The sequence below is a fragment of the Lepidochelys olivacea genome (genome assembly GCF_965140295.1).
Source record: "Lepidochelys olivacea isolate rLepOli2 genome assembly, chromosome: 3".
Lineage (NCBI taxonomy): Eukaryota > Metazoa > Chordata > Testudines > Cheloniidae > Lepidochelys > Lepidochelys olivacea.
The window spans coordinates 89,816,572-89,841,704 of record NC_140413.1 but is presented as its reverse complement, the minus strand read 5'-3'; the positions used below and the strand labels follow the sequence as shown (position 1 = coordinate 89,841,704).

Below are 25,133 nucleotides of genomic sequence, written 5' to 3'. Positions count from 1 at the left end.
ACAAAAAAGTTATTAGACTCAGAATCATAAACTCTAGTGGTGCTTATGGTCAGAATCATGAAATTTTGTGCCTCATGGAAGTAACTGAGATCACTAAGGCTTTGCATTGCTTTCGACTTGCTCTTCCACACTGGAAAGTCTGCTATACCACCTTGCTCAAGCTACTAAAAATTGAAAGAACATGGGTTCAAATTCTGCCAGAGAAACCCAAGGAACTCAGGGCAGAATTTGGATTTGTGGGATTTAAAATTATTGTAATAAACTTGTATTACCAGGCAAACAATTCCTACCAACACAGACCCCAATCCTGCAAGGACCTGCGTACCCTCAACTCCCATTAATTTCAGAAGAATGTGTTAACATTTCGTTTTACAGCCCCTATTTTTCTTTTAGTGAGAATGGAAGATCTAGGACTTTAATGTACCTGTTACACAACTAACAAAGATATGTTGGATCATACTCAGCCTTGCAGGAAGATCCATTTAATGAAATGAAGTTTTTGCCCATTTACAAAAAGAATGGATTTGTCCCAATGTCTCCACATTTTACTTAAGGTAGTTACCTTTTTCACTCATCAAATCCAGTTTCTAAGACACACTTTAGGAACTAAGGAAGAAATAGATTATGGGAAATTAGACAATTTAGAACGTTTCATGGGTTGTCCATAAAAGAAATCATCACTGACGTGCTATGAGCGCTCCTTTCTTCTAAAATCATAGCTTCTTAAACTGCTCTAGGGTGATACATTCGTTTATAAATTTAGACAACTAACAGTGTGCTCCCTTGTTCACAAGTTACTGTTTTTCTCAGTATAGGTATTTTAATACTTCAAGTCTAATTCTGACAGAGTCTAAACTTGTTGCAATACTTTGCATGTGTGAAAACAAAACTGGTAAGTTAGGAAGGAATAAAGGGCACCGGCCACCACAGTCTTTGCTGGATTCGAGGGTGGAGGACAGTATTCCTGGAGGGTGATCACAGCACCCACAAGCCAATTGGCATCCTTCCCTTGTAAGCATGCTGCCCATAAAAGGTGGTGCCAAGAAGATGTGCATTCCTTTCTGCCCAAACATCACCCTATTTTATTATTTCACCCTTCCTTCTATTTCTTTCAATCTATTATGTCTAAGAGGGAGATGGAAAGGTGTTAACTCTCTTATTACTCTGTATGTAGCTGTGTTGTGTAAAAAATTCTAAATCATCTTTTTTCCTCCTACGCCCTCTCCCTTTCACAATGGTGCACACTGGTGTTTGGAGAGGATGATGATTGGGTGACCTTTTGAATTAAGCTCTACATTTCAGATTTATGGCATTTTGACAGATTGCAGATGCATGTTGGTTCAATTATGCCCTCTTTGCACCTCATCCAAACAAATAACTGTAATGGTATTGCATGATGTGTAAGTGCAGAATCTGGCTAAGAAAAGAAAAGAAAAAAGAAAAGAAAAGAAACTGCTGCCAAACAAGAGAAAGATGTCACTGCAACAGCAAATGGTCTTATGGGATCTCCTCCTCTGTGTGGAATTAATTACAGACTCTCCTGCCAAGAATAATTCTGGAACTTATAACCACAGTGTTGAGCAGTCAGAGCAGCACTTGACTAAATCCAGGTAAACAAACAACTTAACTTACCCAGGTATGTGATGGATCCTCCATCACTTGCAGTCTTTAAGTCAAGACTCATTATCTGTCTAAAATATACACTATAGCTCAAAATTGAAGTTATGGATTTGATGCAGAAATTACTGGGGGAGGTCCTTTGGCCTGCATTATGCAGGTCAGACTAGATAATCAGACTGGTGCCCTCAGGCCTTAAAAATTATGAATCCTGAATCTATGAATTGTGCAGGGGTGCACAACTTGGAGGCCCATATAAAGTGTTTTGGGAGCCAATTGGAAATCTTGTATTAGTTTATCAAACAGTAAAAAGAATCTTCAGTCCCACTGAAGTCAAGTCCAGTTGAAGAAATCAAGTTACTGCCCAACTGCAGACAAGTTTGAAATTTGTGGCAGATCATAAAACGTCTGTTTTGGGGCCTGAGGGAAGGAACTGCCTGTGAAGTTCAAGGACTTTAATTAATTAAAAATTGCCTGATTCCTGATTCTGTAAGTCAGAATTCCAATGATGACCTTATCAGTGCAGAGAACAATCTTGGCTGTCATCCCTGCAGGGTCATTTCATCACAATCCTGAGTCACATAGCAACTATGAAAATGACAGAGTTAAGATCCAAGGCACAGATTTTATTTTGTATGAAAAGTGAAAAGAGTGTCAAATATAAAGAATATTGAAAACTCTATTTTTAATCAAAGATGTCAGGAGTAAAATGCAAGCTCAAAGATGAGCTGCAATGCCTCTGAGTTGGCAAAGTGTTATTATGCCATTAGACTGAGAATGCTGTTCCCAGGGGAGGAAACTTACAGAAATAAGATAAAATTAGAAAATACAAAACTTGCACTCAAATTAGATGTTGGCTCTGCCTGAAGTTTGAGGATTGTTTGCCTTTTTTCCTCAAACAGCCTTTTTATAGGAGCTCATTCTAATGTAAGTCAATAGACAGTCCAATAGGTTCTGTGGTCTAACACTAAAATGTTGATTTAATTTGCTGGCTGTATCATTTTAAAAAGGTCTTATTATATTCTATTTAAATATTCCAAATTAATTCTTTTTAAATTATTCTCTTTAAAGGTTAGTTCTCAAATTGGTTTGGAATATTAACTGTTGTCAGGCATTTTACAGTGAGAACGAAGTATGCAAAACAACTATTTACACCTGTTGTCAACATCACTTCACATGAGGATATCCAAATTTGGAAATACTAGAAAGGCACATCTTTATTTTCATTCTCTCATTGAGCCTGATTTTCGGAAAATGGCCTCTTTTCATTCATTTTTGTTTTGGGGAACTCCAGCAGACACATTCATCAGTTATTAACATCTGCACATGCAGCTGACAAAATCTAACAGTTGCAAGACATGAGCTGCGTTTTGCACATGTACATTCTCTTGCCTGCACTGTGTGGCATAGAGTTCTGCTACACGGTCTTGGAATAAAAGATTGTGAAGGAGGAAGGAGTACATGGAGGGATATAGTGTGTGGGAGGTCACAGATGAGGAAGGAGACATAGGGGGTGCAGAGGTTATGGGACAGTGCACTGAATGGACAGTGAAAGAAAGACATTTATCTATGTTCAGAGTTTAATGCTTAAAATTTTCTACAGATGAAACTAACTGCTTAAACTTCCTCAGGATAAGGGTCTTCCCTTTTCTACCCTCTTGCCAGACACTTCACTCTTTCACCATGCTATAAAATCTGCAAGAAGGGAGCCTTGTTTTAACAAGCTACTGATGATGGGATAACCCTGAACAGAAAATGGGACTTTAGGATTGCTTCACAATTTTGTATTTTGAACTTCGCAAGTTCTAGAGAGCAACATTAAGGATGGGTGGGCAGGGTAAGTCAGAAGACTTCACAGTGAGAAAACAGAGATTATGTGGCAATGGGGAACATTTCTAGGCATTCTTACTTGTGGGTGTTTAAAAGTGAACAATTTCTGTGAAGAGTTTAATGTTTTGGGTGATTAGCTGGATTCCACTGAAACATACTTTCAACCTTGAAAAATAAGTAAACAGTTTGTCTGCAAAATGTATACATTACATATATGCATCTCCAAAGAATTGTAAGAAAAATTTGCAAGTATTATTTTAAAGTTTCCACAGATGGATTAAGCGGGAGGAAGAGATTCCCTGATTCCTCCTACCCTTTTATAAAATCCCTTAGCTATAAGAACCTAGAGCTATAAAAGGTATTAAAAGGTCATCATCCCTGTGTCCGACCTGCATTAAAACTATTTCTAAAAATAGTGAGGTTTGGCCACATAAAGCTACGGAGCCTGAATTAAATTTATATTCATTGTTGTTCATATTCAGTCTGAAGCATTTAAACCCTGATTCAGCAAGATACCTAAACACATGCTTAACTTTCAGAACACACAAAGAGTCCCACTAACAAACTTAAGCTTGTTCCTAGGTACCCTGCTGATGTTGGGGCAGTGAAGAATAATGTTTTTTCTGTGGAAAAATGTACCAGTATAAACGTCTGAGCTATAAATGCAGAATGAGTTTCAGAGTACTCACAAGAGACAGTATGCAGCTCCCCTTAAAAATCAAGATTACAGAGAGCAGATTTAAAGGCTGCAATGTTAATGTTCTAAATTTACCAGTAAAAGTATCTTCTTTTTGGGGGCTTATGTAACAGCAAAAGTTCAACTCTCTTTAAATCCTTCATTATTTTCCAGAATACCATTTTTATAATTGTCTCATTATTGTTATTTTTAATCCCATAGCACCCAAAAGCCTCATTCAGGTTCTAGGCCCCACAGTGGAAACATCTAGTAAGTGACTGCCCCAGCCCTGAGGAGTTTATAATCTAAGATGCAACAAGTGGACATAAATAAAAAAGAGGGAGTGCAGGGAGGGAGGATCAGAGTAACAATGACAAGAACATATGGTTACAAAATAAGTAGGTTGAGTTTAAGTTATAAACTAACAAACAATATTAATGAGACTAGTAATTCTTACTGGTCACATACCTAGCCGTTGGCAGTTTACCATAGGCAACATAATAGAACTGGGTCTTAATGATGGATCTGAAGGAAAAACAAGGAGTGGCTTTATAGATTAATTTGGGGAGAGTATTGTATATACAAGGGTCAGTAGAAAGCGTGCAGGTGCTTGGTCAAGCAGTGGACAGACAATGAGAATGGTACTGTTGGCTGAGCAAAAGACAATGTAAGAGGTTATAAGCCTTGTTCAACTCTTAAATATTTCAGCTTCCTTACTTTTGTGTCAGTTTTTGAGTTATGTAGGCAATTTAAAAGGATGAACATACTTGAAGCTCACAAAGCGAGTACTGGGGAAAATTCATCTGTGGTATTCTCCAGCATTTGCTAAAGCAGTGCAATTGCAGCATAAATAAAGAACTAATGAATTTCAGAGCTGAGTTTATATCTCTTGAAATTACGTCTGTAGTATCATTTCTCACAAAGCTACACCTTGTGACTAATCAGAAAAAAAGGGTTCTAATACAATGGCACCATATGTTTTCAATACATTAACTAAGTAGTAAAAAAGGGGGACTTGACAGATGATGATTTGAACAGTTATGTGGAATAATTATTTAAAATTCTTCAGTTTCAAAGGGCTGTTTTCAAGCTTGACTGCTCTTGACATATCTTAATGGTGGACATTGCACACCAACATAACTCTCTAAAAGTTAGAATGTGTTGTCTGTTTACTGAGTTCTCCAGCTGTTGAATACATCTACTCTTAAATAATTCAGGGTGCCTTTTTTTTTTCTTTTTTTTTTTTTTGAGGACTTACCCAACAAATCTGTTTCTCTTTAAAATCAATTTTATATTCGAAAAGCTTATTTAATTAAAATCAGTCATATTATTTGTGATGTAACTGAGAAAATATAAAGGCAGCTATATTTGTGTTTATACTCTTACTATGTACTATGCTGCACAATTTTCATTTATATATATATATACACACACACACAATCACTATATAATGAAAATCATGAAACACAGTATAGTAAGACTATAAACACATAATAGGCAAATCATGTCAAATAGATTTAAACTTGTGGTGGATTTTTTGTTTGAAAAGATCATCATAAACTGCCTTACTATCTTACTATTACATAAATATAAATATGTTACTATTTTATTTGTTCAACAAGATTTCCAATAACTAAGTTATCATGTTCATGTATCAGTGTATCTGTGCTACAGCATTTTAAAGTCTTTGGCATTTTTTTCTACAGGAAAACAGAAAGTATCTGAAGAATACATGTTTAAATCACATTACAAAAGTCTCACAGAATTTAGGAATCTTAAAAGGAATTTAGGGAAAAAACAGAATTCTTCCAATAAAACATTTGTTCTCCATTTTGTTGAACACTTCCAATCATATACAGTATGCTCAATAGTCCATCATTAAAAACAAATAATTTCAACATTAATACTAATTGTTTACCATTTTAAGATTAAACAACATATCACTTCTCTTTCAAAAATCTACAGAATACTGGATGAGATATATATTTCTGTTCTTATTATACATACAAGTTCTGTCTTGTTATACGTACACCCAGATAACTGGCTTTATCACCATTTTGTGCTCTCTTTAGTCAGATTACATAAAATCCTTATCAAATGCTTGTATTACAGAATAAGCTATCACAAAGGTGCCATCAACATGGGATTTTAGCCAAAATACTTCCACTAAAGTAACTGGGAATCAAGTATTAAAACCCCATAAACCATTTTGAAAATGTAGAGGAACTGTGTGTGTGTGTACACAGAAAGCTTTTCTTATTTTATTATTTTTATAAAATAATTTCATATTATGGCAAGTATTAGGGACTTGTCAACTCTGCTAAAGTAGAGTTTGGCTGTTTTAAACATGGCAAAGCATTAGCAATTTAAGAGCCAGGCCAAATTTTAGAAGAGGCTTTAGACTGTGAGACTCTCTCTCACCACAAACTCACTGAATAGAAGGAAAAAAACCAAGATTTTGTACTAGACTCTGGTTTATATATGTACTATATATAGTCTCAGAATCTTTATAGGCAGCTTCCTTAACTCTTACTACATATCACTCAAGATGATATGTGAGGTACTTGAAAAGGTGCAAGACTTAATAATTTTTAAAAAATATATTAATTCCAGCACTTCCTGCATGCTTATTCTCAAATCCATGTTGTTCTTGGGATCCAAATATGTAATTTAGAGCAAACCACAGGCTACAAAGTAAATGTATTCTAACAACTGCAACTGGATACCAACCAAACCAACCTTAAACATTTCAGTGCTTATCAATGAGAAGAGCAATATTTTCAGGATCTTGTGGCGCCTACATGTGTATATCATATACATCCATTTGATGAGAAACCTCAGATACATGGCCTGAAATTCATTGTGTGACCTGCCTCAAATGCTTCTGGCAGGCCAGCTGTGGAAGATCTGGGGTTATTTCAGTTCTCAAGATGGGCAGACAAGACATTGGTTATAGAACTGCTGCATACACATTTGTGGAAGCAGTTAGAAGGAAAGGCTGCCATAGAAGGGGAGACATGCTCATTTTTCCAGAGTATCAAGTGATCACCACAGTGCTCACAGCCAGCTTGAAGCTGCACATAAATCAGCAACATACAGCACTGGAGTGAACATTAAATATTACACTACCACTGATGGGGCCTCCTTGACTGGGCAGAGAGGGTGACTGCCTGTGCATGTCTGAGAAATCCTGTGGCTATGGGTTTATAGGTCTCTCTAAATTGGCCCTGAATGGAGTCCAAAAGAGAGAAGGTTCCCACCAATCTTGTATACAAGTGTTTCCCTAAGGAATCAGCCACATATTGCAGCATCTCAGCAACAGTTTATTCCAAGTTTTCTTGCTGAACACAAAATGAAAAGCAAAATATTTCCATCAGTAAGGAGAAATGCACAGTGTGCCTTTCCCCACAAGGAATCCATCTGATGATGTGCTGTAAGTGAGCCATGAATCACAGTTAGAAGTATGTGGATTTATGTTCTGCATTTGTTTTTCAAATTCTAAGTTGACGTTACTGGTGATGCTGTATGAAGAATGAAATTCAAAAGCTTAAAAGTATGAGAAATTCAACAACAAAAAATTGCTATATAAAACTAAGTGTAACAGTAGGCCCTTTTTTACCTACGCATTTGGATTTTTTGTGCATCCATCCAAGTGGTGAATAAATTTTATTTAATAATTCCTTTTTTGATGTGCAGTACAAAGATAAAAATTCCTGCTGCCTACCCTGAAGCCAGTGATATACCTTTTGCCGGTCCCATGAAAAAACATACAAATTTCACCAAGTTCTAAGCCTTTGAAAAATCCTTTAAAAGATCAGTAGAGACTTGCTCGAGTTTTTCAGAGAATTTAGGTGATGAGTCCATCTGTACTGAGTACGCTCCAATCGCTCATATCTCCTACATGTGACAAATATGCATGCACTACCCACACAGAGTGACTGAGCATGCGCCATCCATGGGATGCAGAGGCTGGGTATGATTCCCGGCAATTTCTGCTCCCAGCTGCCGAAGACTGCTTGGCACCAAAATTGAGAGCAGGGAGCCTGTTTTGCCAGTGCTCTGAATGCACCCTCTGGGGTCCAGACAGTGTAGAGGAGGATGCCACCTGACTCAAATACAGAGGGGACAAGAGCTGGGCCGGAAAGATTGGTGGAAGGGGTCTGTGAGGCGGGGACTGGTTGACCAAGGAGATTGGGACAAGAAACTAGGGTTGGGAGGACAAGGACAGAGACACTGGATGGGCAAAGAGCCTGAGGGAAGAGAATGGGAGCTAAGGGTGAGGGGAAAATGGACTCAGAGAGGCTCACGGGGGACAGTAGGACTGGCCTGACCAGGAACCTGGGTTAAGAAGTTAGAGGTGGGTCAAGCGAGAAAATGACAGGGTCAAGCGGGATGGGACAACAACAACAAAACAAGGTCAGATTTGCAGGGGAAATAGGGGAAAGAAGGGTCTTTGACCCTCCAGAACCCAGAAAAGTGCCTTTGCTTAGAGCAGATAGCTGTGAACCCGCTAGAAAAATAGGTGTCTCAACCACCTCTAATGATGCTCCATAGAGAGGATAAATAACCTACTACTGCTATCAGTTAGCTCATATGGCAGAGGTCTATGCTGTGGATCTACACGGTTGCAACCCCGCTGGTGAGCCAAAGGATGTCAACATGATTCCAAATGAAGAAATTTCTGTTTTTTCAGTTGATTTTTTAAAACCTAGGAAATTACATACAAAAAGTTACATTAAAAGAAAATTATTAAGGTTGCAAAGTCAAGCACTCAGAAGTTAGGAAATGCCAGAATTAAAGTTGCTTGTGCAACCTTAATTAACCCATGCCTCTCCTTGTATGCACCCACCGTGATACAGTCTTAAATTACACGCTCACATACTATTTTTTCCATGGGACCCCTCCTCACTCAGTGCATTAGATCACTGAATGGGCAGTTATTCAGTATTTTGCTTTCTCTTCACTATTCAAAGTGTGGCCATAGGCCTTATTTACCACACACTACTCAACCTGTGCTCAGAGGACAAAATTATTAATTTCCTCATGAATTTTTTAGGGTGCTCATCACTACAGAATCTGAGTATTTTACAAATGTTAGTAGGATTGCCAGATGTCCAGTTTTCGACTAGAATGTCCGGTCAAAAAAAGACTCTGGCAGCTGTGGTCAGCACTGCCATCCGGTCAGCAGTGCTGCGGGTCTAAGGCAGTGCCAGGACAGGCAGGGAGCCTGCATTAGACCTGCTATGCCACTGACCGAGAGCCGCCCAAGGTAAGCCAATGCTCCAACTCCGTGCCGCAACCCCCTGCCCCAGCCCTGAGCCCCCTTCTGCACCCCAAACCCCTCGATCCCAGCCCAGAGAACCCTTCTGCTCCCCAAATCCCTCATCCCCAAACCCACACCAGAGTGCGGAGCTCTCACTCCAAACCCCTGCCCCAGCCCGAAGCCCCCTCCCACACCCTGAACCCCTCATTTCTGGCCCCACCCCAGAACCCACATCCCAAGCCCAGAGCCTTGGAGTAGGGACACGGCAGGGGGTGGGCCAAGGGTGTTCGGTTTGGGGCAAATAAAAAGTTGGCAATCCAAAATGTTAGTTGATTTATTTTCGCAACACTTCAGTGAAGAGAGGTGGCATTATTATATCCATAGGAAAATTAGGCACAGAGAGATTAAAGTCAAACGTGTCCACTAATTTTGAGTTTGCAGTTTGAGATGCCTACGGCCTGATATGCAAACTACATAACACTATATAGCACTTTATATGTACAGAGCAGAGCTCCCACTGACAAGTTGCAGTTAGTGCTCAACATTTCTGCAAATCAGACCCCAGGAGTCTCAAGTCAGGCACCCAGAAACTAAGGAACACCCAATTAGCGGACATCTGTGAGAAGCATGGGTGAAGCAACTTCCCCAGCATCACACTGGAATTCTGTGGCACAGGTAGGGACAGAATCTAGTTCTCCATGGCAGCATTCAACTGCTTTCACCATGAGACCATCTTTTCTCTTCCCACAGTCCCCTGCTTCATTCACCGAACACCTGCAACATCTGCAACAAATAAGGTAGGGATTCTACAGAGAACAGCTGAATTCAATACACAACCCTGATTCCCAGAATACCTTTTAAGTACTTGCCTTTGCAAGATTAATGTTCTTTTCACAAACCTGTTTCTCTAAATTCTGAACATTCCGGGTCAGATTCTTTACTTGTGTAAATCAGTGCAGGTTTACTGACTTCAATACAGCTATTTTACATTTACGCTGACTGTACAGTACACAAATTAATTGCATCCCATTCATCATATATTGGAAGAGTTGTTTATGCAGTGACTCAGATGCTACAGTCCTTACCCACACCTAACTTTCACTGCAGTCAGGAGACTGTTTGCTTCAATAAATTCTTTGGGACATAGGTAATAAAACTGCAAGTACACTACACAAGCGTTTTTGTTGCCAGCAGCCTTTTATAGTTTTATGCATTATGAGTTGCAACAAAGAAATAACCTAGAGGCAAATAATACAGATTCATCTGATGGCTAATATGGCAAAATGGCCTCAAAAATAGCACTGTCACCTTTGAGTCAGGCCTTGAGCTTGAAAATCCACATTAGGGGCCTGATTAACCTGGGCTGGCATGCGTTTTCAAAATGCACTCAAAGCTGGTGATTAATCCAAGCAGAAAGCAGCAGTGTTTGCACGACTATCATCCCATAGAGGGGGTTCAGCTACAGAAAGACAAGGGCAACTTTAAAATATGCAGCCTGAGTTTCACAAGTGCACTCGTTGGAAGATGTTACCCACAAGATGCACTGAATCAACTGATCTTCCAAACACCTTGGCCTTGCCCACTGCCTGGATAGTACCACTCAAGTTTTGTAACTACCCTAGACAGCTCAAGACCTCTGGCAAAACTGGGGTTCCAAGAACCATGCATCACTGGGACCTTCTTCAGGTGGCCTTTCCACTACCAGGAACAAGCATCCTGGGTTTTCATTGGCAGAAATCAACAGAGCCAGAAGTCCACAGAGCCCTAAAGCATGGATTCATATCCAGGGCTCTCTCTGTAATGCAACGTTTCTTTAAGCAGTATGGACTGGATTGTTATAGAAAAATGAAGCTTTACAGCAAAGTCCACTCTGTCCATCTCTGCAAGTTTAAGATCAAATGCCAGTTTCAGAAAGAGGAAAAAAATATATAAGATAATTGCCCATCATTCCTTATCCTCAGCAAATTTCTACAGCCAAAGCTGTGTGCATGCTACTGCAAAGGGCAGAACAGCTGATCCTTTTGTCTACACACAACTATTTCATTAGCAAGGTTTATCTTATCTCTTGGTAATGCATTTTGAGAATGGAAAAAGCTGTAGAAAAAACAAAAGCTCTATTCTTCTAGCATGAGTTATTTTCAGGTACCTGAAGTACTCTCCAGATGGTGTACAGCAGGGGTTCTCAACCGGTGATACACATACCCCTGGGGGTACATAGAGATCTTTGGGGGATACATCTACTCATCTAGATATTTGATATTAGATATTTTACAACAGACTACATAAAAAGGATATGCTGATGATGCTCATTAAAAAAATAATGTGTTAATTAAATTTGTGACTGAACTCCTTGGGGGAGAATTGTATGTCCCCTGCTCTATTTTACCAGCATTCTGCCATATATTTCATGTTATAGCAGTCTTGTGTGATGATCCAGCACATGTTCATTTCAAGAACACTTTCACTGCAGATTTGACAAAATGCAAATAAGGTACCAATGTGAAATTTATAAAAATAGCTACAGCACTCCACCCAAGGTTTAAGAACCTGAAGTACCTTCCAATATCTGATTAGGATGTGGGGTCCCATGCTTTCAGAAGTATTAAAAGAGCAACATTCTGATGAGGAAATTACAGAACCCGAACCAGCAAAAAAGAAAATCAACCTTCTGCTGGTGGCATCTGACTCAGATGATGAACATCAAAGTGTGTCAGTCTGCAGAACCCATCATCAGCATGGACACAGGTCTGCTGGAATGGTTGAAGCATGAAGGGGCACAGAATGTTTAGCATATCTGGCAGATAAATATCTTGCCATGCCAGCTGCAACAGTGCCATGCGAACGCTTGTTCTCACTTTCAGGTGACATTGTAAACAAGAAGCAGGAAAGATTATCACCTGCAAATGTAAACAAACTTGTTTGTCTGAGCGATTGGCTAAACAAGAAGTAGGACTGGGTAGACTTGCAGGCTCTAGAGTTTTACATTGTTTTATTTTTGAATGCAGGGGTTTTTTTGTACATAATTCCACATTTTTAAACTTTCATGATAAAGAGACTACACTACAGAACCTGCATTAGGTGAATTGAAAAATATCAATTCTTTTGTTTTTTTACAGTGCAAATATTTGTAATTAAAATAATATAAAGTGAGCACTGTACACTTTGTATTCTGTGTTGTAATTGAAATCAATATATTTGAAAATGTAGAAAACATCAAAAAATATTTAAATAAATGGTATTCTAATATTGTTTAACAGCGTGATTAATCACAATTTATTTTTTAATCGCTTGAGAACCCTAATGAACATATATTCCAGATGCTCTGAAAGGATAAGTTACCCAGTGAAAAACAGGGTAGGTAAAGTGTGTGTTTAAACAACATGATGGTGTTTAACGACATTCAGTTTGGTATAAAAATATTTCAGACAAGGTAAATAAATATGTTCTCAACACTAAAACCTAATAGCAATGGAGGCCAAATCCTTATGCAGTAGTCATAGCACACACTACACTTAAAATTAATAGTAATTACAATATCAATTTTTATTCTGCAGTATTCAAATCCTATCATTCATTTTAATTATATATAATTAAATCCATAATTTCTAAATGTATCATGGTCAATTCACAATACTGATACTGCAACCAGCATAAATAAAATCCATCAACAAGCCAAGCACCCAACACAGATTGCTCATTTCAAGGAATGTTATTCATTTTTAGTCCCAAAGTTTCCTAAATTCCGCACTTATTTCCTATAGTCTTCACTTTTATCATTGACAATTATTTATATCTGTCATAAAGAATCATTAAACTTTAGAGTTATTTACACTAAAAGAATTAATCCCACAGTGTATCATGTTTCCCAAATAAATTCCATATCCCTCATTTTGGGTCGTTGTTATGCATTGCTTACCATATTTGAGAGGTATGTCCTCAACAATAAATCGTATATCCCAAAAAGCAAATTAAACAGGAAATTAAGTCCTTAGCCTTGCTCAGGAGAGATCATCAATGTACTTTGTCACTGCAGATTAAGGGAGAGGAGCACTCTCAATTCCTGGGCCCTTCATGAATAAAACTAATAGCCCTCCATCCTCAAAAGTATTCAGAGGCTGGCTATCTCAAGAGCTGCAAGGGAAAGGTTAAGGAACTTCATTTAATGACATACGAGACTATGGAGTGAAGTGAGAGGTATCATAGACACACAGCAAAACCAGTATTAGCTAAAACACTTATTCCTCTTGAATGCATATAAGAGTAGCCACTGGAGTTGATGAATATCCATCTCTGCCACTCAATAAGGGCCTAACTTTTTGTATTCCTGCTGTGTATCATGTAATTGGAACCAGGAAATATAGATCAGTCTCTTACAAGCTCTCTCGTGTTTTACATTCTCATTACATGGTATCAGAAGTAAACTGCTGAACAAATGAAACCACCTGAATCCCTCAGGCTGGAATGGACCTGTCTAGGCACTGCCTAGGCCTCAGAAAATCATCATAACATTACAAAAATGTCTGTCAAATACCTATAAGCAGATTCTCATAACATACATACATCTACTGTATAAATAAGAAAAGCAAAAAGCTATAGGCGGAAGAGTCTGACATAAATATGGCTCAAATGCTAACTACTTCTCAAACAACAATTGAAAAGATCAAGCAAAAAACACATATGACTCATCCTTACAATGCACTGACAGAGTAGTTCTACATGGTGGTCTCACAGAAAAACTCTAGGCAGAAACCAAAACCAAACTTCATCTCATTGGTACTATGGAGAGGAAAGTACTTCATCATGATGAGATTTTGTGTCATATTCTATTTGCTTTTTTATAGTTTGTATACTGCCCTCATCACAGTTCCAGTGGTGCATTAAGTGACATGCTTACATCTGTCACCTGTGGTTCGTTCTTTCTCTCCTCCTTTCCCCAAGTGAGATTTCTTTGTGCATTATAAAGTGTCTCCAACTCTTATGATCTTATTGGGAGTCTAATGCTACTTGGTGTTTTTCTTAAAGCTCCACACCCTGGAATCATGTCAATGAAACAAACTCAGCTTTCCTTTAAAACAAACAAACAAATAAAAAAACATGTTTCTTACCTTCCCAGTCTCAGACAAATGCTTGAAAACTTAACCCCCAAAGGCGCTAAATTTGGAGGGCAAATGAAAAGATCTCCAAATATATTTTTGAAATCTCATGATTTTTAATCCAGCCTCATGAGTTTTGGGGTTCAACTCATGATTTTTGACTACTTGGAGTTGGGAATGCTGAGAGAGTAGGGGTGTTTTTGTTTGTTAGTCACACTTCTATTTCAAAATGCAGCATACACACAGGACTAGCACTGGTGGTGTAAGGTTACACCACTCTCATTAAACTTACTGGAGAATTTTCCATAAGTAAATTCCACATGTTTGAACTCACAATGCATTAGGAACAGAAAATATAGAAAGCTGCACAAAAAACAAAAATAAAAAAGTGAAGTTCTTCAAAATATTTTAATGTACATAAGAAAATAAACAGTATTAAAAATGTCTGACTTTTCTGTTTTAAAAACTCTATTTTTAAAATAAACTCAGACAACATTTATTTGTTCTGGCTTTAAAAGAAAGTCTTGAACCCACGATGTTTTTACTTCAGCACCTGTTTTTAAGTATGAAGCTCTCCTCAGACTTGTGCCAGCTGACAAAACCACAGCAGGTAACAAATCCAAAGAATGTAACTATTCAGCAGGCTTGCTACCTGCTATGATAGGTACACTTTGCAAAATAATTCATTTTTAACTACCAGGTTTTCAGACAACTGATGTGAAAGAGTCCCCTAGTTATGTGGTGCATAAGGAAGTAGGTTGAACTTTTTTCACCTAGAGGGTGTAGGTTTAGATATTGTCTCTCCTGCAGCATTTCTTCCACTTTAAGACCTCACTGGAGGGTGGGGAATGGATGTAAGAACTCAGCCTAACAGCCAGAGAAGAATGACAAACTAAATCTCAAGCAAGTCAAGCTAGACAGGTAAAGCTAGACAGCAAGTCTCTGAATCTGAGGGGGCAGGGCTGTCTAAAATTTTAAAATGCACCTAAGGCTATGTCTACACTATGGCACTACAGCTGCACAGCAGTACAGCGGTGCCTCTGTAAGATCTCTCATGTAGCTAGTCTTTGCTGGCAGAAGAGAGCTCTCCCGCTGGCATAATGACACCTCTTCCAATGAGCAGCATTAGCTATGTCAGCAGGACAGCCTCTGCTGTAGACATAGCGCTGTTCACACCATCACTTTTGCCGGTGAAACTTATGTCAGTCGGAGCGGGGTGCTTTTTCACACCTCTGACTGACAAAAGTGGTAGTGTAGACAAAGCCAAAGTGACTCAGGAGGGGCCAGCGGCCGGGACCCGGCAGGCAGCAGCATGCCATTAAAAATCCTGCCCGCCCTGGCCCGCTCTTCTCCACCCCCCCGCAGGGGCAGGGTGAAGAAGCTTGGTCCTGCCGGCTGCTGCTGCAGAGCAGGCAAGCTGCCCCTCCCCAGCCTCTTCCCCCAGCATGCTGGGGTTCCTGCCCCTCCTCCACTCCATCCCTGCCACCGATCAGCTGATGGCCCTTGCGAGGGAGGGGGAGAAGCGGAGCCACAGCGCGCTTGCTGCTCCGGGGAGGAGGCAGAGAACAGGTGGGGATGGGGGGTGGAATCAGGGCATATCCCCTGCAGCCCCCTGCCGTGAGCCACTCTGGGCAGGGGGCTGGGATCACCCTCACGACCCTAACCCACACCCCCCAGCCCTAACCCCTGCATCCCTGCTCACACACCTCCAGCCCTCTGCCCTGACCCCTGCACCCCCCCACATACCCAGCCCCCCACACCCCATGCCCTGACTCTTGTACCCCCCACATTTCCACCTGCACCCCTCACACCAAATGGGAGCTGCCCAGGTAAGCACTCCACACCCAAACCTCCTGCCCCAATCCTGAGCCCCCCCAACTCCCAGCCTGCTCTTTCACCCCCAGCCCTGTGCTCAGTGCACTCCCACCCTCGGCTCAGTGCAGAGAGAGAGGAAGAGAATGGGCTAGAACCAGGGAGAAGGTAGGTACCTACTCTCTGTGGGCAGAGCCGGGACCCCAGATCAGCAGCAGGCTGAGCGGGGCCAGCAGCCGGGACCCTGGCTGGCAGGAGCCAGCGGACGGAACCCCAGACCGGCAGCAGGCTGAGTCGCTCAGCCCACTGCTGGTCTGGGGTCCCGGTCACCAGCCCCGCTCAGCCCACTGCAGGTCTGGCTGCCAGCCCCTTGCCAGCCAGGGTCCCAGCCACAGGCCCCGCTCAGCCTGCTGCTGGCCTAGGTGAACGGAACCCCAGGCTGGCAGCGGGCTGAGCGGGCCAGCGAAGTAAGATCAGCATTTTAATTTAATTTTAAATGAAGCTTCTTAAACATTTTGAAAACCTTGTTTACTTTACATGCGACAATAGTTTAGTTATATAATATATAGACTTATAGAGAGAGACCTTCTAAAAAACGTTAAAATGTATTACTGGCATGAGAAACCTTAAATTAAAGTGAATAAATGAAGACTCAGCACACCACTTCTGAAAGGTTGCCAACCCCTGGTTTATGGCATCAAATCACGGCCTTATTGTGGGAGTGAGGGCCAGAGTAACAGTAACAAAAACCCAGGGCTTATGTAGACTAGCTACCTGAACAATGTGCATGTTTTTAACTCTTATTTTAAAAAAAACAAAAAAAAACAAAAACAAAAAAAATGAAAAATTTTCACTGAGATCAAGAAATTTGATATTAACTCCCACCCCAGTCACAAATTCGATCAGCACTGCCAGAAAAGAAGAAGAAAAAGAAAAGAAACAGCTTGCAAGCAGTGTGTCTAAAGATACTGAAAAGCATGTTCCTGAATGTAGTTTCCTCCACCCACTTGCTACACTGTACCTAATTTATGATTATAAACTCTTTTGGGATAGTAACTGTCTCATATCATGTGTCTGTACAATCCTCAGCACAATGGGATTAGAAACTTCACAGGGGGCTCTGGGCACTGTTACAATAATTAAATAATAATACAATCCTCCTCAGATTCATACAGAACAGTAAACTCAGGTCACTGAGTTAAATTTATAGGACTATCGAAAGTATTTCCTAAAGCCGCATACTGGTTATTTGGCACAGCTGACGGTAAACAGACTTAGCAGAAATATTGTTATAAATATAAAATTGGGTGGTGCCTGGTTAAAAATAATCTTATGCTAAAAAGGAACGTTATGGTCAAAAGTTACCTTACATGACCAAATAACCGACCACTAGCCAAATACCTAGTGCCAAAATAAACACCTACCACCCTTCCATGTGAGCTTGAATGAAGGACATTTATTCCACCACCATTACAACTGTTAAAGTAGGGCTGTAAAGTGATTTTAAAAATTAATCATGATTTATTGCGCTGTTAATATTAGAATACCATTTATTTAAATATTTTTGGATGTTTTCTACATTTTCAAATATATTGATTTTAATTACAATGCAGAATACAAATTGTACAGTGCTCACTTTATATTTATTTTTATTACAAATATTTGCACGGTAAAAAACAAAAGAAATAGTATTTTTCAATTCACCTAATGCAAGTACTGTAGTGCAATCTCTGTATCATGAAAGTTGAACTTACAAATGTAGAATTATGTACAAAAAAACTGCATTCAAAAATAAAACAATGTAAAACTTTAGAGCCTACAAGTCCACTCAGTCCTACTTCTTGGTCAGCCAATCTCTCAGACAAATAAGTTTGTTTAAATTTGCAGGAGATAATGCTGCCTGCTTCTTGTTTACAATGTCACCTGAAAGTGAGAACAGGTGTCCACATGGCACTGTCGTAGCCGACGTCGCAAGATATTGACGCTCCAGATGCGCTAAAGATTCATGCTTCAACCACCATTCCAGACGACATGCATCTATGCTGATAACAGAATCTGCTCGATAATGATTCAAAACTGTGTGGATCAATGCATGTTCATTTTCACCAGTCAGATGCCACCAGCAGAAGGTTGATTTTCTTTTTTGGTGGTTCGGGTTCTGTAGTTTCCGCATTGGAGTGTTGCTCTTCTAAGACATCTGAAAGTATGCTCCACACCTCGTCCCACTCAGATTTTGGAAGGCACTTCAGATTTTTAAAACTTGGGTTGAGTATTGTGTCTATTCTTAGAAATATCACATTGGTACCTTATTTGCATTTTGTTAAATCTGCAGTGAAATTGTTCTTAAAATGAACAACATGTGCTGGGACATCATCTGAGACTGCTATAACATGAAATATACGGCAGAATGTGGGTAAAACAGAGCAGGAGGTATACAATTCTCCCCCAAGGAGTTCACTCACAAATTTAATTAACGCATTATATTTTTAACGAGTGTTATCAGCATGGAAGCATGTCCTCTGGAATGGTGGCCAAAGCATGAAGGGGCATATGAATGTTTAGCATATCTGGTACATAAACCTTGCAATGCCAGCTACAAAAGTGCCATGCGAATGCCAGTTCTGTTCTCACTTTCAGGTGACACTGCAAAATGAGAAACAGACAGCATTATCTCCCGCAAATGTGAACAAACTTGTTTGTCTTAGTGGTTGGCTGAACAAGAAGTAGACTGAGTGGACTTGTAGGGTCTAAAGTTTTACACTGTTTTGTTTTTGAGTGCAGTTATATAACAAAAAAATCTACATTTGTAAATTGCACTTTCACAATAAAGAGATTGCACTACAGTACTTGTATGTGGTGAACTGAAAAATAGTTTCTTTTATCATTTTTACAAATATTATTTTGCAAATATTTGTAATCAAAAATAATAATATAAGGTGAGCACTATACACTTTGTATTCTGTGTTGTAATTGAAGTCAATATATTTGAAAATGTAGAAAAACATCCAAAAATATTTAATAAATTTCAATTGGGATTCCATTGTTTAACAGTGCGATTAAATCTGTGATTAATCGTAATTAATTTTTTTGAGTTAATCACATGAGTTAACTGCAATTAATTGACAGCCCTAGTTCAAAGTATAAGTGACATGAATCTAAAAAATGACAAATACCAAGCTATATGGCAATACAGTCTCACAATTTTTTAACAGCCTCTCTCTGGTATTCTGGGGTGAGTTCTGCTTTTAAAATGGATGAGACAGTATTTCCCTGCAAGACTAACTTAACCAAGCATCCATTAATTACTAGTCTGCAAAAGACGACAGCGGAAAAAATCCTATTTATTTTACAATTAGTTAGGTAAATAAATTCTCCCCATGGATTATATATACACACACACTTTCCAAGTTGCTAATCTGCATTTTAAATTAGAAGATATGACATAAAAGTAAAAAGTATTATCAAAGTAAGAGAAGCAGTACTACAAAGTACTTCAAGTCCTTAACTTATCCACAGCTATTTCATGCCATCTGCATGGCCTCAACATTCCCTCAAGCTTTGGCCAGCAATGTGCTTTCAATATTTTAACAAGAAACTTCCACATTTTCTTCCCTTTTCCTTATGGTAAACTCTATACCAGTGTACGGATAGGACGAGTGAGTGACTGAGGAATCCAGAAGTATGTGTTCCTGTTTTAAAAAGACTTTCTAATATCTTTAACCAAGGAAAGGGCTTCAACACTTTGTGACAAAAAGAACCCTTGGCTGAAAATATTTATATTTTGTTAGTTAAATATTGAATATATTGACAGTCTAGCATAGGAGTAGTCAAGAGGCCCCCACTTGCTCTGGCCCAGGGCCCCACAAAATGGCAATCCGCCTCTGGTCATGCTAATCCTGCAGTAGATCAAACACACACATACACCATGCCCTTGTGGAACTCTGTTCAAGTTAACGGGCAGTCGGGTCCATCCATACAGAGTAATTTGCAGGATCAGGGCCAAAGCCACACCATTTTTCTAACTATGACTCTGAGCCTGTGAAGATTTACATACGGGCTTAGGTTTATGGATTGTGAGGGGATTCCACAAAGGTCATTTCTTTAAATAAACGTGTGTATTCAATTATGAATAATGTCATTCATTCAGGAAACAAACATCATGTAACTATAACAAAGTGTATATACCCAGTTAAAAAGAAACTGCAACTCTCTGATAATTACTACTTCTTATCCGGGAAATTCAAATTTTATTCTTACTTAGAACAGGGAATATTATATTGCAGTAAAATTATTTACTTTTCAAACTTTTCAATTGCTATTTTAAAGACTTCTTTGTTAATGAAAAAGATACCTGTATTTGAATGCAAATTTTCAAATACACATTAAGTGTATTTAAGTGGCCAGTCCCCATGATCAGGTGTTCAAATAAACACAGGTGTGTTTATTTAATGTTCTGTTACTGGATATAGATATACACAAGTATGTGTGTACATATGGAACCTCACACGTCACATTTATGCTTACAGCTAAATCTTGGCATGATAGTGCACCCAGAAAAAGCCCACAGCAGTAGGGGGAACATGAGGAAGAAGAAAACCACAAGCCCACCTCAGCTTCCCACCACCACAAAAAACAAAACTAAACCCTAAACCAAACCACCCCATGAAGCAGCATTCCAGGGTGGAGTCTGGCATAAATCTAGAGTCAACAGATGTGTGTGTATGTATGTCTCCTGACCCAACAATTGTCCTTATTCACACGTGTGTTCACACAGAGATTATTCATCCTCCTGGCAGTAAAGTGGGATGAGAGGAAACAAGACTATCAGCTAAATATGGGTGTACGTTACTTTTGTAGCAGGAGTGTACCTATTTGGGGAGGTATAATACATTGGTCTAGAAATTAGCATGGAATGTAAGAAGTTTTATGTGTACAGGACTATAGTCAGATGTTCCTAACTTTATTTCTTAACCCAATATTGTCAGATTGGCAACATTTTCCATGGAGGGCTTCCTACTTATTACAGCTGAAATTTTAAAAAACAAAACTATTTTTGGAATTACCTGGGAAAAAAACAAAAGACTTTTAGGTTTTGCTCAGTTTTAACATCTGAAAAATAAATTCTTAATGCTTGTGCTTTGGGCGTGTAACTCAAGCAATGGCTGAGTGGACTCTCCTGGGAATTTACAATGACACTAACTTCCAAACTAAGCAGCATAAGAAACTTAATGGTCAACTTCAGTCCAAAATTTAGTTTTTCTGAAAATTATAAGCAACTAAAAATAGGTGGCTCACCAAGGAAGTGACAACTCAGTTATGTAAGCCTTCTCGAAAAATCACCAACCTACTTATACACACAAGCTTAGTAAGGAATATAAGAACGATTCTGAAGGACATATTCCAGAGTTGAGTTTCTTTATGAACATGGAACATAAAATTATCGGAGGGTGGCCATGAAGAAGAATGGAGAAAGAACACCACATAATACTACATCAGTTAACTTACTGAATCAACCATGACCTTTGTTCACAACAACAGTATATGTTCAGAAGAGTATCGGCACAGTCGGCAACCCGATACCAGACTTGACAATCCACTGGTTTTTTTCAGCACAATAAGTTATGTTTCAGGATATTTGTCATAAAGCCCTATTTTTTTCCAGGACTGAAAGTCACCTGGGCAGAGAACAATGATTTAAATAAAAGCACATTGTGGGTGAGTTTCAGTAGAGTGTAGGCCATGCAACTGTGCTGCAGCCTGTTTACAGACATTTCATCCAATCTTTGGGATGGTGGTTGCAGCCCTTCTGTGCCTACTAGGCATGAGATCCCTCCTCACTGAATCTGTTTGTTATTAGTATTAATAGTACATCATAGGCATAGATCTAGTAGTTATTGCCCAGGCTGGCACAGAACACTTCTCTATGCCAGCATGGAGAAGGTGCTAATGGGGAAGATGGCACAGTGGGGATGCCCAGCTGTGCAGCCCCAATGAAAGGCTATCAGAGAGCTTCCACTCTCTCCACAAAAGGGATGAAGTTAATCAAATGAGGAATGTGTGGCTCCAGTTAACAATAGTGCAGTTACTTTTATTTGCATTTGTTTTTCAATAACCTCCACAGTTTTAGAGGGCTACATTCCATAGAAACATAAGCGGTACCTGGTATACTCATGAATCAGGCCTTGAATCCATGACTCTACTGCCTACTTACATTTGCATTAACATAAGGATCAACCAACATTGTAATATAATCCAAAAACCTGATCATTTATAAATGTATAGCTCTTTTAGAAATGTTCATATTTAACTTTTATTGAGAATGCTTTTAAAAAGTAACATGCATGCTATGTTTAGCCTTGGAAATTCACAGTAAATTCAGAAGGTCATTTTCCTTACGTCCGTATTATTTCTGCTTTTATGTCATGTTTTAGAACCAGGGATATGAATGATTCCGGAACTGAAATTTACTACATGATATCTAGAATTGATTAATGATGACAATGGGGCTGAAATATTGTGAGACCATCTGTCACTGTTTACCAAGTAGAAAAGTCATAACAGGCAGAAATAGTCAATATAGCGAAATTTATTTCAATGGGCTTAGTATGGCCAGTGCTAATCCATACTTTGAATAAACAGAGAGATTTGCTAAGCATGGACTAAACTGTAATGGAGTTTGACCCAATACAATAAATTAATGGTGGTTTAAACATAATGAGTCAATGCTATTGAATAGGAACTTGTGGAACTCTCTATAATGCACCATAAACAACATTGCATTGAACCAGAACCTGAAACAAAAGTCATTTACTGCATATAGAAAAATTCTGAAAAAAATAAATGCAAGCTTGTATTACATCTGTCTGATTTTTCAATATGCAATAAAATCAATTTCAATAAAGTAATAAGACTGAATGTAACAAATAGAAATAGTAGTATTACATTGTATAACTCAAGTTTCTTTATGAATGAATACTTCATTGCATATAAACAGTCTCTATATATGGACTATTTATTTGATGTGTTGTATATCTAAGACAACATAACAGAAACACACATGTAGATACTTTCTCCCTAATATACTTCTTCAATTTCATTTTTATGCACAAGCACAATAAGCGGGTTCAGATGGCTTCAGAACTGTACAAATCCCTAATTAACACAAAAGAGACATATTATAAGACCCTTACATCACACATTGGTGAGCAGTTACTCACTCAAGTAACCTCCATTGACTTCAATGGAGCTAATGCCTGAAAGTAACTGCTCAAAGATAGTTAAAAGTTCACAATCTATGAAACTACATTTCCTTGAAAATGTATGCAGAAAATCCTTTTAAAAAAAATAACACGTATCTACCCACTTACAAGTTTAAGCTTTTTCCAATGCTAACTCGCTCAATCCTGAAAACAAAAGGGATATAAAGTAATTTAAGAAAATGTTCATCACGACGAGTATAGTTTCACCAAAATCACATGAAACACAATACAGTAAGAAAAACTCCAACCTGTTCTAGGATGCCTGCCCAAGATCCCTCCCCCTAATTAGTGCTTATGACTTTTAGGGAGGAGCTTAAACACAGTGCAACTTGACTTAACAAGGGAACAAACAGTATAAATACCTCAGAAGGATACTTGAAATAGCAGCTTCTGTTCTGCACACCTGTGGCGGAAGAGCACCTCAGTAGGCTACTGAAAGGCTACTACATATTTGGAACTCTACGATATTCTGGTATGCTATGGTTTCATTCCTTTTCATTTCACTTCCAATTTAACTTAACCATAGGTCTGACAGAATTCAATTTTAATTATTTTTTGATAAATTTTGATAGATAGATAGATATTATCTATGTTCATTTTTTCTATTTTTATTTATTTAAATTTTCAGTTGGGCAAAATTAGGAGTTTTAAGAATTTTTTTCAGTTGTTATTGATTTAAATGTTCACAGTTGCAGGAAAGTATGGGGGGTGTAAGGCAATAGTAGAGTCAGACAGTAATTTAACGATAGATGTTGAGATTCAAAAAATTAAAGCTTTATAACCATTAAAATAAAAATTGTCAGTATCACATGTCAAAATATACAAAGTTAATATTCCTAAATCAAACTTCGAACAGCATTTTTATTATCTTGCCTATCTACAAATTTCGACTGTTATCGACGGGAATATGTTTTCATCAATTTGTGTAGGTATGGCGAAATCAACACTGATCACTCCAAAGCTAATCCTTCCTTATAGAGAACAGAAGTTTTCTGGGGCTTTTTTTAAGAGCAAGTGCCTGTATCGCTGCTGCCACAAGGGAAATTACTTCCAAAGGCTAATGGTGAAATCTTGGCCCCAGTGAAGTCAATGGGGGTTTCACTACTGATGTCAATGGGGTCGGGATTTTACTCTTTATAGATACAGTGTTGATTAGAAGGAGGCGATGCTGCCATGTTGCAATGCATATGAGAGAGGCTTTTTCCTGATTCTAGAGGATTCAAGCTATGCTGGTCCTACACCTAGTTTTGGAAGCCTCAAGAGGCTGGCATGCCCACGACATTATAGGACCGAATAGCAAACTTACACTTTTGTTCTGAAAGGAATTTAAATTGGTATATATTTTATATATTTAATAAAACAAAACAAAACTGTGGATTGGAAGAGTATGGGACAGAATCTGATCTGGTACGATTACAGATTTTATATATTTATAATTAAAAAAATTTATTTAAAACATTTAACCACTTTCTCTAACTAAAACTGGTGTACTTTAAGAAATCCACTAGAAATATATAGATTTGGGAGCAGTTTTGTATAAAGCAGTACTGAACCGGTAATGTTAATTATTTTAAATACAACGT

At 38.6% G+C, this 25,133-nt stretch overlaps 2 protein-coding genes across 9 annotated transcripts in view; one reads left to right on the top strand and one right to left on the bottom strand.

Moving 5' to 3' along the window:
• The window catches only part of NT5DC1 (5'-nucleotidase domain containing 1), a 327,326-nt gene that overhangs the window by 261,809 nt on the left and 40,384 nt on the right, over window positions 1-25,133 (bottom strand). The gene's annotated exons all lie outside the window — the stretch shown is intronic.
• COL10A1 (collagen type X alpha 1 chain) overlaps window positions 1-25,133 on the top strand; it is an 83,993-nt gene that overhangs the window by 42,793 nt on the left and 16,067 nt on the right. For 2 of the 8 annotated variants that reach the window (XM_084623677.1, XM_084623674.1), the window contains exons 2-3: window positions 10,137-10,183; window positions 23,856-24,022. The exons of 1 other annotated variant lie outside the window; for it this stretch is intronic. The gene's annotated coding sequence lies outside the window, so the exon portion shown is untranslated. Of the gene's footprint in view, window positions 1-1,534; window positions 1,611-10,136; window positions 10,184-23,855; window positions 24,023-25,133 lie in introns of all 8 variants that reach the window. 5 more of the 8 variants (XM_084623676.1, XM_084623678.1, XM_084623675.1 and 2 more) reach the window with 4 other exon arrangements.